Source organism: Aulostomus chinensis, chromosome 16, assembly GCF_037954235.1.
Source record: "Aulostomus chinensis isolate RoL2024-O1b breed Wild chromosome 16, RoL_Achi_v1.0, whole genome shotgun sequence".
Taxonomy (NCBI): Eukaryota; Metazoa; Chordata; class Actinopteri; order Syngnathiformes; family Aulostomidae; genus Aulostomus; species Aulostomus chinensis.
Window position 1 is genome coordinate 17,950,690 of NC_141335.1, and position 14,494 is coordinate 17,965,183.

The 14,494-nt window shown below is 48.0% G+C and overlaps 1 long non-coding RNA gene and 1 pseudogene across 1 annotated transcript; both read left to right on the forward strand.

Moving 5' to 3' along the window:
- The first annotated feature begins 264 nt into the window (after positions 1-264).
- On the forward strand, positions 265-12,347 carry LOC147247716 (uncharacterized; annotated as a pseudogene).
- A 12-nt stretch (positions 12,348-12,359) lies between these two features.
- LOC147247717 (uncharacterized) lies at positions 12,360-13,987 on the forward strand. The gene is made up of 3 exons (XR_015109454.1): positions 12,360-12,484; positions 13,221-13,298; positions 13,500-13,987. It is a non-coding gene; the product is annotated as an uncharacterized LOC147247717 (long non-coding RNA).
- The last annotated feature ends 507 nt before the right edge of the window (positions 13,988-14,494 follow it).

Genomic DNA, 14,494 nt, shown 5'->3' on the forward strand with positions numbered 1-14,494 from the left:
AATCTTGACATTCTCCTCTCAGACAGAGTCATCAGAAAATTTCTGATGGTGACAGGTCTCGGTGCAGTAGCTGAAGTCCGTGGAGTACAAGGTAAAGAGGAAGGGAGAGAGGACGGTCCCCTGGGGAGCCCCAGTGTTGCAGATTAGCCTGTACGACCAACAGTGCTGCAGGCAGTCTGTCTGTCTGTTTGTGTTTCTGATCACTTGTCACCACAAGTTATTCAGAAGATACGCTCATGAGCCTGGATTACCTGGTGGATCACTATGATTTCAGTGAAGGGGCAGAAGCACCACTACCACCACCACCACCTGAACCAAGGGTGAGGTGGGAACAGAGAGACAGGGATGGGAACATGCTCTCTCTGAGGCCAAGATCAAGCAGGAATCAGTCAAATCAGGGTCGGTATTGTTTTTTCGATCAAGATATTTTGATGATCTGATTTGATTTGATATGTTTATTTGGTCATATTATTCCTGAAATTAATAGTCAATACAAAAAATATACATGTAGATCAAACAAAGACCAAAAGGTGTAGACTGAAGCTAGGGCTTATTTTGTCTACACATTTAACACAATGTCAGGCATTTCCGTTTAGCAAGTAAGTCTCATAAGGCTAACCAACACACTGTAACGTAATGAATATGTCACGATCCCTGTCTCGTGTTTCCTGTTGTGTTGTGATATCAGTGTCCTGTCTTCCTGTGCTCCTCCCTGTGAATACCTCATGTGTCTCACCTGGGTGATTTCACCACCTGTGCTTCATTTTCCCCTGTGTATTTAACCTCCGTGTTTCCCTTTGTCCACGTTGGCTGATTGTCATCAGTGTCATGTCAGTCGTCATGAGCGTTAATTGTTGTCAGTTTCATGCTGGACGTCATTCGTGTTGTCTTTAGTTCATGTCATTGGTGTCTTGTCATACGTATTGTTTTTTTGTTGTTGTTTTTTTTTTTTAAACCTGTCCTGTTCAGTAGCTGGGGCAAGCAGCATCAATGGTCCTGGTGCCTTGTTGTACTGAAGCAGTTTTATTCTGCATAGGAGGAATCTGATAAACTCCTCCTATTGCCATTTATGTTTAAGTTTATTAGGAATGGTGTTGGTTCATTGATAAAGCGACTGGACTGAGGCTCAGGAGTGGATAGGAAGAGAGAACAGGGACAGGATAGCGAAGACAAGGGGGAGGGGGGAGACAAAAACAATAACAGCAATAGCAGAAAAAGAAAACAACAACAATAAAAAACAAACAAAAACCAAATAAACAAACAAAGAAAAAGTAACAACAACAAAAGAAAAAGAAAGAAAAAACACTGGTTGCAGAATTTCCGGTGCAGGCTTACCATTTGGTTTAATATAATTTTAAGATAAATGTCTGAGTGTGTGTTAATGGGTCAGTTGTGTGCTCCATGCGTGTATGTGTGTATACGCGTGTGTAAGTGTGTGTGTGTGTGTGCTACGGTTTGTCTTGGATGCTGTGCGTAACTGGCTGTAGCTGATGTGGGGGGGCCAGGACATCGCACCCCCAGTCCAGGATAGCAGGTAGGTCAGGACCAGGCCACCAGAGTACCCAGAAACCCCCAGGACACGGGGAGCCCCAGGCCACCCCTCCCCCAGGAAACAGCCACAGGCCCAACCCATGCCAGGACCCATAGGAAAGCATAGGAGCAGCAACCCCCACCCAGAAGCAACCCACAGAGAGACGGGGTAGAGATGACCCCGGTCCTGCCGGGCACCCCCCCCCCCCCGCACAGCATGAGCAGAGCCCAGGGGGACAGGGCCCCTCTGGCCCGAGACCCGACCAGAGCCCCCCAAGAGGTCCACCAGCGGTGAGGCCCACCCACACCCCACACCCAGGCGGGGCAGCCACAGCCCACCACAACGACCAGGCCCACCGCCCCCGAACAGAGCTATCCCCCTCCAACCCATGATCCCCATCCCCTCTACTCATCCCCTGTTCTCCCCCTCACCCCAGAGCAGGAGGGCTTCAGGCTATAGAGCACCACCAGCCAGCCAGCCGGAACCCCCCATTCCCCCGAGAGTCTCAGCCCACCCGCCAGGGTGAGTCGAAGGCACGCATGCCCAGGACCGCCACCCCCGGACAAAACAATCATACTCTCATCTTCTTCCATACAGGGGCTGAGTACTCCATAGATGCTGATACGGTCCAGGGCACCTCAGACTTAGTGAAACCGCGAGCGAGCGATCCACCGCACAACAGCTGGGCCCGCGACCAACCCCAGCCCAACCACCACACCGGGAAGAGGACCACCCCTCCCCCAAAGAGCCCCGGCCAGGCCCCCAGGCCTGCAATGGTGCAGTTAGCAAAGGAGGCAGCACTGGACCCACTCCCTGCCCCAGCTGCCCCCCCATCCCAATATGGTGCAGGGTGCGTGTTGTGCATGGGAATGCAGATGTGATGATGTGGATGACTAGAATGTGGTTAAAATTGGCAGAGGCACCCAGGGCATGGGAGCCCCGCCAGTTGCAGACGGCAGAGTTTCCCAGTACATCCTCATGCACTCCCCCAAGCCCTAAATGTCTACGATGTGATTAAAATTGGGGGGTCCAGCCCCTCAAGGCCTAGTGATACATAAGATGTGATGTGATGGGATAGAGAGGCAATGAGAGGGGCTGAGGAATGGGCCAGACCTGCAGGGGGCCAACTTCCAGGCTGGCCCCGCTGACCACCCCGTCACCACTGCAACCAGCCGACAGGGAGTCTAGCCTCCCTGGTCCAGGGGTCAGATTGGAGCACCAAGGGGCACTGTCTGGAGATCCGGGCAGAGGGCCCACCACCGCGCAGTGCGAGGGCAGGGAGGGCTCAGGGCCCTGGTGCACAGCGGAACCCCCAGCCAGCAGCCCGTGGTCAGGGCCCCCAGTTCAATCAGCGTCAAAGAGGTCAGCCCCCATCCCTCAGACGTCCCCCAGCATCCTCCCTTTGTCCGGAGTGGCGGCAGTCCAGGACACCGCGCCAGGGCCCAGCCCGCCTGAGGGTGGGCCGAGGCTAGCAAACCCCTCCCAAATGTGGGTGCGACCCCCCCGGGGGAGCGGCAGGGCCCCAGGCCAGCAAGTCCCAGGTGCCAAGCAATCCACCTCTACCTCACTCTCCAGCCCCTTACCTCCCTCCCTCCCGACCCCCCTCCCCCTCCCCCCCGACCCCCCTCCCTCTCCAACTCCCACCTAACCTTCCTTCCCCACCCTCCTCCCATCGTCCGGGGGCAAATATGCCCCAGCCACCACGGCAGGCCCCAGCACACCCCGCCAGAGCCCGGGGATCGGGCGACCACAGCCCCCCCACCGCAGGACCCCACTGGGGGACCGGCGCGAATCCCCGGCACTAGCGCGCAGGGCCCCCGACCCCCCCATGCTGGGTGGAGGCCCCGACCCAGCCCAAGGACCCCCAACCCCCAATCCCACAGGGTGCCGCCATGATAGGGGAAGCCGCCCCCGCGCCCCCCACACCGTCCCTCAACAGGCGAGACCCAAAGCCGCCCCAGAAGGCAGTAACCCCGGGCCCACCAGCCCAGCGAGCCATCGGACACCCAAGGCAGCCAGCGTCCATAGCCACCCGCCCCGGGGCCAGAGCCACGAAGCCCAACCCCCCCCATCAAAACTCTGTGATGGATTTAATTATCAGGGACCAGATTTGTTCGAACTCTGATGATCGACTTTCCTTCCAAGCAGACATTCTCTCAATGGAAATGTGGTCTAATAAAAGGTTTCTATATTGAGTAATGCTTAGGTTGTTCTTGGATTTCCAATTAATCAGGATGGCCTTCTTTGCGATGCTTAGAGCAGTGAGGAGCATGCAGGATTTGTTTATTTCCATATTAACATTAGTGAGGTCACCTAGCAGACAAAGTGAGGGGGAGGTGGGGATGGGGTACCGTGATAGGTCTTAACAAACCCCCTGCCAAAAATGGTTAACAGGTGTACAAAGCCATATAGCATGCAGATAGCAGTCCGGTGAGCCAGTCGCACAATATGGACAAATGTTTGTTTGTGTGAGGCCCATCTGGAACATCCTTTGTCCTGTGTAGTGTGTTCTGTGGAGAACCTTGTAATTTATTAATTGTAGGTTACCACTGCGAATCATTCTAAATGTGTTGGAGCAGATTTCTATCCAAAAGTTAGGGTGTGTGTTGATCGACAGATCTTTCTCCCATTTGGATGAAGGAATAGAGATTATAAATTCTGTTGTTGAAACTATTGAGTTAATTTTAGACAGTAGCTTAGGGGGTGAAATTTTTAAAAAATCTGTTTTTCTAGGTGGAAGCTCTAAGTCTAACTGAGTAAGGTCAAACCGTGCCTGTATCATAGATTTGAGCTGAAGATATTCCAGAAATTTGTTTTTGTTAATACCATAATTTGCTGTAATTTGGCTAAATTCTATGAATTCTTTGTCTTGGAAGATATGCTCTTGATTTTTAATCCCTTTATTGGCCCATGCAGCAAAATGTATTGTTTTTTTATTTTGCAGGATGTCAGGATTGTTCCAGATAGGTGTGAGCCTGCAAGGGGTGTTCGAGAGCCCATTGCTTTTGAGAAATTCCCACCAGGCTATGAGGGTGTTGCTGATGCTAATGTACTTAAAGCAGCTGTGATGCTTGATAACAGGGCTGATAAAAGGGAGATCAGAGATTTGGATTTCTTTGCACAATGTTTGTTCAATATCCCGCCATGCTTGGTCTAATGAGTTTGGCTTTAACCATTTTAGTATGTATTTTAATCTATTGGCCAAGTAGTAATTATAAAAATTTGGTAGTTCCAAGCCACCATAGTCTTTATCTTTTGTAAAGTCTTTAAGCTTATACGTGGTGGCTTAGCTTTCCAGAGAAATTTTGAGATGTTAGAGTCGAGTGTTTTGAATCAAGTCCGGGAAGATTGGGTCGGAACCATCGAGAAAACATAGTTGATTTTTGGTAAGATCATCATTTTCACTGTTGCTATTTTTCCCATAAGTGATATGGGTAGTGTGTGCCACCGGGTGAGGTCGTCTTCTATTTCTTTAATTAGGGCGGTATGATTTAGCCGTGTCAAGTCAGACAGTTTGGCAGAGATGTTGATGCCCAGGTATTTAATTACCCCCTCATGTCCCGTGCAAGTCTCATAATTAATAAACACCCCTCTTGTAAACCCTCCTTGTCCCTGTCTGCTATTGGGTCTACTACCCGTCAGCACAAACGTGACAGAATATATATAATATCCATCCATCGTCATCTTCCGCTTATTCCTACACATTAAGGGTCACGGGGGGGGCTGGAGCCTATCCCAGCATCAACGGGCGAGAGGCAGGGTACACCCTGGACTGGTCGCCAGTCCATCGCAGGGCCAACAAAGAGAGACGAACAACCATTCACACTCACATTCATACCTACGGTCAATTTAGAGTATTCAATCAGCCTAGTCCCCAATTGCATGTTTTTGAATGGTGGGAAGAAGCCGGAGTACCCGGAGAGAACCCACACAGACACGGGGAGAACATGCAAACTCCACAGAGAAAGATCCTGTGCCTGAGCTGGGACTCAAACCCGGAACCTTCTTGCTGTGAGGCCACAGTGCTAACCACTGCACCACCGTGCAGCTCTATATCTAATATATTATATATAATTTAATATGTGACACCTCATAGACCGATAACCGACTGGTCTTCTCCAGACCAGACTGCAAATGTGCCATTAGCCTTGGGATGAGCAAATTTACACACACACACACACACACACACACACACATATATATATATATAGTATTTTAATATAAATTTGCCAGAATAATGGACAATATAACTGTTGAACCTACTGCCACAGCCACTCCATACAGTACATGTCTTGCATTGTAAAAAAAAAAAGTATTATTTTTCAGTATTCCATACTATTATATCAGAATGCTTTCTACAAGATCTCCAGCGCGCACTGAATGCTGCTGGTGATGAGCAGGAAGTGTGAAGAGCTCCCCTTCAGGCTTCCTCCAACTGGAGCACACGAAACAGTGTCTTGTCAGAGAGCTGGAGGGCAGAGAGACCCTGTCTTGTAAACAACGTTTCACAACAATATGTGGCTGCACACAGCTGCCAACAGTGTGGGAGAAATCCAGCTGCTGTCCATTGTTGTGACTGTCGACCACGCCCGTTCTTCTGTGCTGAATGTGATGTTAACATGCACACCAGACATGTCCTTCATAACAGAGATGCAATGACAGCCGGATTCTTTCAGCCATTACCTTCAACAACTGTTGTTGTGGTAAGTTGTGGCCTGTGAGTATGCAACATATACTCTATCGTACATATAATGTATTTCTTGTTTTCTAACTTAAGCTCATTAGTTTGATTATTTAAACAACTGCCTTTTGTTCCTATTGCTTGACGTTGAATTTACATGGCTACTCCATATCAGTCACTTTCTTGACCATCTCTTGAGTGTGTTTTCAGTAATGTACTAAATGGCCATCGAGCCTTTTTTCTAAATTTAATTTTCTCTTAAAGTGTTTCCAGAAATCATTGTCTTATTGCAATGTTATATTTAGCATGATAGTTATTCACGGGTATCTTTTTGAGTGGCTTGTACCTCTTGAGATGCCTGTCAAAGTTTGCGGTTGTCCACTAGGGTCATACCAGGAAAGTCTGTTGCTGTGGTCATGATGAATGTAAGGATGTGAAGAATGATTTTGTCGCGTTTTAAAAGAATCTTCAAAAAAAATCTACCCGTACACGTTTTGTATCTGTTTTACTGTCCAGCATCCTTGGGCTCCTTGAAAGGTGCAATATAAATTCAAGTTATCATTATTATTATTATTCCATTGTCGTCTTCCGCTTATTCCTTACATGTAAGGGTCGCGGGGGGGCTGGAGCCTATCCCAGCATCTACGGGTGAGAGGTGGGGTTCACCCTGGACTGGTCGCCAGTTCATCGCAGGGCCAACACACAGAGACGAACAACCATTCACTCTCACATTCATCCCTACGGTCAATTTAGAGTATCAATCAGCCTAGTCCCCAAATTGATGTCTTTGGATGGTGGGAAGAAGCCAGAGTACCCGGAGAGAACCCACGCAGGCACGCATGCAAACTCCACACAGAAAGATCCCGCGCCCGAGCCGGGACTCGAACACGGAACGTTCTTGCTGTGAGGCCACAGTGCTAACCACTGCACCACCATGCAGCCCTATCATTATTATTATTATTATTATTATTATTATTATTATTATTATTATTATTATTATTTGTTCTAATTTTTAAATCTACAGGACTATTGAGTAATGTATGCCACATTGTAGAAAAAAAACTAACCGAAGTTTTACATTACAGTGGATGTTTTTTTTCATTTTTCTCGGACAATATGATCTCAGCATGCCTGAATTGATTTGTGATGTATGCCAAGCCAGTTGGAGTGCTGGAGTGGACAACCTCATTCAAAATGACTCCTGGCCTGCTACCCTTCACTTTGTCACAATTTGTTCCACACACATGTTTTATTCATTTGGAGAAATGAGGAAAAGCCGGAAAAAGGGTGGTTTGCCCACTCCGGGTCGGGGGGGAGGTCTTACCTCAGGTGGAGGAGTTTAAGTATCTCGGGGTCTTGTTCACGAGTGAGGGTAAAATGGAGCGGGAGATTGACAGGCGGATTGGGGCGGCATCCGCAGTCTTCCGGTTGCTAAACCAGTCTGTTGTGGTGAAGAGGGAGCTTAGCCAAAAGGCGAGACTCTCGATTTACCGGTCAGTCTACGTTCCAATCCTCACCTATGGTCATGAGCTTTGAGTAATGACCGAAAGAACAAGATCGCGAATACAAGCGGCCGAAATGAGTTTCCTCCGCAGGGTGGCTGGGCTCTTCCTTAGAGATAGGGTGAGAAGCTCAGTCATTCGGGAGGGACTCAGAGTCGAACCGCTGCTCCTCCATGCCGAGAGGAGCTGGATGAGGTGGTTCGGGCATCTGGTGAGGATGCCTCCTGGGCGCCTCCCTCTGGAGGTTTTCCAGGCATGTCCAACTGGGAGGAGGCCTCGAGGCCGACCCAGGACACGGTGGAGGGATTATATCTCTCGGCTGGCCAGGGAACGCCTCGGGATCCTCCCGGAAGAGCTGGTTGAAGTGGCTGGGGAGAGGGCAGTCTGAGCTTCCTTGCTGAGACTGCTGCCCCCGCGACCCGGACCCACCGGATGAAGCGGAGGACGACGAAGACGAAGACGAAGAAATGAGGATGCCGGCACCAGGACTTCTCCTGCTAGGCATTTCTAAGAAGGTTTGATCGCCGAACTGTCCGCTTTGGCCGTGTGAGTATTGAAGTTATTTATCCTACAGAATTGTTATTTCTATTATGGGTTGAGAAACTGTTTTGCACATTATTAGAAGTTATTTTCCTTGTTTTATAATAGACTGGGAAGGTCTCAGCAGACAGCTTCCAAAAAGTTTTGAATGGGAGATTGTCCGATATGAGGTGGACAACATCTGTGAAGAGGAGCTCTTCACCTGTCTTGCATACTTGCAGTATTAGTGGATGGAAAATGCAAGCATTACCATTTCAAGAATGCAGCTAGGTACTCCAAAATGTGTATGATATCATGTGTGTTCGTAGTAATAACAAAACATAACTTTTCAATGTTCACCAAATGACCTTAGATTGTAAGATATCATAAACTGCTGTGTACCCTTTTGTTATTTAGATCTGAGGAACAGGCCATCTTTGAAGGTATCTTCATAGATTGGACTGTGGGATGAAGAACCCACGCAGGCACAGGGAGAACATGCAAACTCCACACAAAAATATCCCGTGCCTGAGCAGGGACTCAAACTTGGAACCTTCTTACTGTGAGGCGACAGTGCTTACCACTGCACCACCATGCTGCTGTTCTTTGTCTTTAGTTTCGGAAATAAGTTCAAATGGAACTCTGTGATATAAAAGTGTCTACACCCTGTCTATGACCAGATTTATATGATGAATAATATATTTTAGAGAAACCCATCCGGTTTAATTTTCCATGTTCCATGGATGTAAGATGTGTCTCTTGCAACATAGCAATCTGCATTCCTTCCTCATTTTAGATAATATCTTAAATTCTCTCATGGAGTTAAGATCTCAATTTGCATTAAATAAAGTAAATTTTAAGGTATGTTTATCAGCCATGGTTACGTATGTTTCTCTCAGAAAATGTCTCAGGACTAAACAAAAAAAAAAAACAGCATTTTTTTTTAAGTTTAAAAAAAAGAGGTCCCCCACAAAAATTAACATAAACAGAACAGTTTAACAGAAGGTTTGCTTCCATAACAGAGGTTCTAAGGAACTGAAACCTAAAAGGGCTGAAGATGTTATTGCTCCAGTCAAGGGAGAACCCACTTATCATACAGCGTGGGGCAAACTGAGCTGGCTGTGTTGTAATTTTAGCCATTGACCAAGGATATTTATGTGCTTCAACCGTGTCCATTTCTTCCTCCTCAGCCTAGTGGACCGGAGAACGGTTTTGGTTGCTTCGTTTTTCTTCCTCATAATAGTCACTGCACCCGTCATGAGACAACCCTAGCCTCCATCTTAAGTAAAATCTCAATTAAAGTTAAATCTTAAATGTTTTTGGATTGATTTTCATAAAACCATTTATAAGCACTGAAGTTAAGCTGCCATCTTAGTCGCGACCTTGAAATGGCCAGAATTTAATCAATTTCTGAAGGTACGATGAGGATTTATCACTAAGAGATAAGTTTAAAAGTGGAGGAGCGTGGACAACAAAATACTGTTGCATGTTTGATGTCATACTGATGGATAATGTAAGAATTTTTCAACAAGTCATCATTAATCAATCAGAAGGACCCACAGAGTATATATTGCGCTGTTCAAAATCCGGAGAGGACACCTTCCAGTTGGTTCAAAAGATTTTATTCAGATTAACAGGAAAGAATACAGAGCTCTGGAGATCGTCTTCCCCTATGCTGGAGTCAGCATACGCAGATGCGTCGTCCCTGGCGTTGGGGCAAGAAGTCCAACGATCTAACTATCTTCTCCAGTTTTTATGTGTTACAGGGAGGTGCTTATGTGATCGCTTCTGCGTGCAAGTGTGTATTTTTGATCTTCATGTCTGTTGCAGGATCTTCTGTCTGACCCCATGCCAGTCCCTTCTGGTCCATCGTGGCCTTGTTGCAGCTGTGAAGATTAGAACCTCTTTCCGATTTACGGCCTTGCCTTGTTGTACGTCACGGAGTTTATGCTGCTGACAATGAGTCCCAGCGGACTCACAGGACAGGTGGATAAGGAACTTATCCAACAGGGAGCTCACCAGTCCTGAGAAACGCGTCCTTGCCAAAGGAATGAACTTTGCTGTCACCCCGAAACATCTCCCGACTGTGGACCTCATCACTGCCACAGAATCCGCCATCAAGAAGAACAACCTCTCCACCACAGAAGCAGATGAACTACGACTCAAGGTCACAGCGGCCCTCTCCGAAGCGAAGGTCCCCTCTGCCAACCTCTCGGTCCAGGAAAGGAAGGCCTTGAATGCACTGAGCAAAGATGAGAACATCACCATCCTTCCGGCTGACAAAGGAAGATGCACGGTGGTCCTTGACACAACTGACTACCAGAATAAGATCAGTTCTCTTCTCAGTGACATTCACACATATGAGACCTTAAAACGCAACCCCACCAGCAGCTATAAGAAGAAAGTGGTGGAACACCTACAGAAGCTGCAAAAGGGGGAAATCATCAACCGCTTGGAGTATCACCGCCTGTACCCCGGAGACGCAGTTCCACGGATTTACGGCCTCCCCAAAATCCACAAGGAAGGTGCCCCGCTCCGACCCATTGTCAGCAGCATAAACTCCGTGACGTACAACATCGCCAAACACGTCGCCATCATCTTAGCCCCCTTGGTAGGGAAAACCCCCCACCACGTCCAGAATTCCATGGACTTCGTGAACAAGGTTAGAGAACTCAAGCTGGACCCAGATGAGACCATGGTGTCCTACGATGTGACCTCCTTGTTCACCTGCGTCCCTACCGTGGAGGCTGTGGAAACGCCTACAGCTGGACAACACCCTCAGCAACAGGACCAACCTCAATCCGGACCAAATCTGCCAACTTCTGGACCTTTGCCTGAACACAACCTACTTCCAGTACAGAGGGAAGTTTCTCAGGCAAAAACACGGCTGTGCCATGGGTTCTCCCGTATCTCCTATCGTGGCCAACCTATACATGGAAGAGGTGGAACAGAGGGCCCTGACTTCCTTCAGTGGACCCCCCCCCACCCACTGGTTCCGATACGTTGATGACACCTGGGTGAAGATCAAGGTTCAGGAGGTACAACCGTTTACAGCACACATCAACTCGGTAGACGTCAACATCAAGTTCACCAGAGAGGATGTGAAAGACAACCACCTGCCCTTTTTGGACTGCGACGTCTACATTCAAGAGGACAGGAGCCTGAGGGTGGATGTGTACAGGAAACCCACCCACACTGACCAATACTTGCTTTTTGACTCTCACCATCCTCTGGAGCACAAGTTAGGTGTCATCAGGACGCTGCAACACCGAGCGGAGACCATCCCCACCAGCGTCCAAGGCCGGAAAAAAGAACAGCAGCATCTGAAAAGAGCACTTAAAACTTGTGGCTTCCCAGACTGGACCTTTGTAAAATCCTCTTCCAGGTCCAGAAAGGAGGAGAGCTCCAGGAGGAGGGAAGATGAAGAAGGCAGGAGAAAAAACATAGCGATCCCCTATGTGGCAGGGGTTTCTAAGAAATTAAGGAGAATCTATATAAGCACTGCATCCCTGTGTCTTTTAAACCAGACAACACTCTGAGACAAAGACTGGTTCACCCCAAAGATCCCACCCCTCACAGCCAGAAAAGCAATCTGGTATACGCTGTCAGATGCAGTGAGGCCTGCACGGATCTCTACATAGGGGAAACCAAACAGCCCCTCAACAAGCGCATGGCCCAACATAGAAGAGCCAACTCTGGAGGACAGGACTCAGCGGTTTTCCTCCACCTCAAGGAGGAAAGCCACTCCTTCCAGGACGACCATGTCCAAATACTCGACAGAGAGGACAGATGGTTTGAAAGAGGAGTTAAAGAAGCCATCCACGTCAGGATAGAGAAACCATCTTTGAACAGAGGAGGTGGACTGCGACATTTCCTTTCACCTATTTACAACCAAGTCCTTTCAAAACTTCCCCAAAGAGCTCAGCTGAAAGACCCATGTGGAACGGCTGATGCCAGCACAGCCCATTAGCATCTGAGTGGTCGGTGAAACTCCCTAACGACCACCCCTGAAACTCCCTGACACCTCACAACGACTGTCGTTTGGGGAGGCCAGGTGAGTCTCGGGAGGGTCGTTTCCACCACAATAGCACTGACCACTCCCACATAGGTTTATAAGCTGGAGTTTCCACACTCTTCACTAGAACTGAAGAAGCCTCTCGGATGAGAGGTGAAACGTCTTCAAGATAAACTTACGTCCAGTTGACCAGATTTTACTTCGCTTCGAGTCTGGTCTGTACTTCACTGCTGATAGTAAGTGTTTTTCTGTTGTCTTATATCTTGGAATGTTGGTCTGTGTTGTCTCCAGTATTTATAAGTTCCTTCCTAGAGTCGCAATGGCACCAACTAATCCTGGTGCTTTGGAGATTTGTGGGACCCCTCTGTAAAACACCTTTTACTACTTCCAGATGTTCACGAGGTCAAATAAGGTGACTTGTAGCTAAGTCATCGATTCTGCCTGGGATGTATGAGCAGGAGATCCCAGTACCGCTACTAACATTAAAGAAGTACATTTTTGAACTAAATACAGTCTTGGAACATTTTCTACCTCTTTGGGAACTGCCACAGAAACATCTTTATTACAACTGCCTTGTGTGTCCTACACTCTATTTTAAGTGAATGTATGTATAAATTTAACTACAGTTTAAGCAAATATATATAAAAATTTGTCTACAATAACTAAATATTATTTGGTTGTGATTCTCATTTATTGACTTCTATCTTCAATTTATAATAGCCTCTGCAGCAGACTTAAGTCCTGAGTTGATGAATGGCCTGCTGGACTTGAAAGTGAAATGTCTAAATGACATCATGGCTGGCATCCAGCTGAAGAACTACAATGCAGCACTTGAATCCAGTGGTGCAGCTCTTGCCCACAAGCCTGACACTGTACAAGGGGAAGCTACACATTTCTCTTTTTTTTTTACCCTCCTCCTCTCTGTTAGATCTTTGATGTTTGTTCATTAACAAACCTGTGCTCTGTTTGAAGGCTTTGGCGCTAAAAGGTGAATATTCAAAAGCCATTCCAATTTTGAGGATGTCATTGAGCCTGGAACCACACAACCTGGTAATATTCACATCAGTTCTTCAGATGCGAAAGGAAGGCTGTGCTCAGATAATAATGCTTTCCAGAACTATTGATGGCCACTTTGTACAGTCCTTGGGTGAAGCCAGGAACACTCCGCACATTTTGGAACTGTCATTACCATTACCTATTGCACTTTGTGGTTTGGCCTTAGTGTCTCACAGTCTCTCTGTGTTTCCACAGATCCACCGGAACTCCATCTCTCTGCACCAACTGTCGCCTGCATCGCCCCCCTAACCCCCCTTTTTTTCCCTGATGTGACAACAGCCTGCGCTCCCCTCCCATGAACCAGTCTGCCATCCAGTCCCCCCTCAAGCTGGCTTCCTCTCCCTGCCTCCATTACCTACCAGAAGTGTCCTTCCTCAGCTGTTATTATCATTTCCATGTTTCCCACATTTTGTATTGTAAACTGTTTTCTTGTCTGTAAACAATATCTGTTGCATGTCTGTCCAACCTGATTGAGGGATCCCTCCTCTGTTGCTCACCCTGCGGTTTCTCAAATTTTTCCCTGTTAAAAGGGTTTTCTATGGAGTTTTTCCTCAGTCAGTGTGAGGGTGTAAGGGCAGAGGATGTTGATATGATGCCATGTTTCACAAACTGTGTGTGAAAATGGGCCATACAAATAAAATTGCCTTGCCTTGCATTGTCACAGTAGAGAGGGAGTCAAAGATTCCCCAGTTAGTACAAAGGATTTGTGCACCCAGCCTGGAGGGGCACCTGGGGCCCCACCCTGGACCAGGCCCGGGATAGGGGACCGATGTCAAGTGCTTGGTGTCTTCAACTCCCACCTAAGGCAGAGCTTTGACCACATCCCGGGGACGGTGGGGGAAATTGAGTCCGAATATATTATATATATTCGGCTCTGCCATTGTCGAGGCGGCTGTTGTGACCTGTAGCCGTAAGGCTGCTGGGGCCGGTCACGGCGGTAATCCCCGAACCCACTGGTGGACACCAGAGGTGAGGGGAGCCGTCAGGCTGAAGAAGGAGGCTTACAGGGCATGGTTGGCCTGTGGGTCTCCAGAGGCAGCCGACTGGTACCGACAAGCCAAGCGGTGTGCACCAATGGCAGTCACCAAGGCAAAAACTCGGGCATGGGAAGAGATTGGTGAGGCCATGGAGAATGACTATGACATCTTTAAGAAAGGGACCAGATGGTGTGTTCCAACTATCGGGGATCA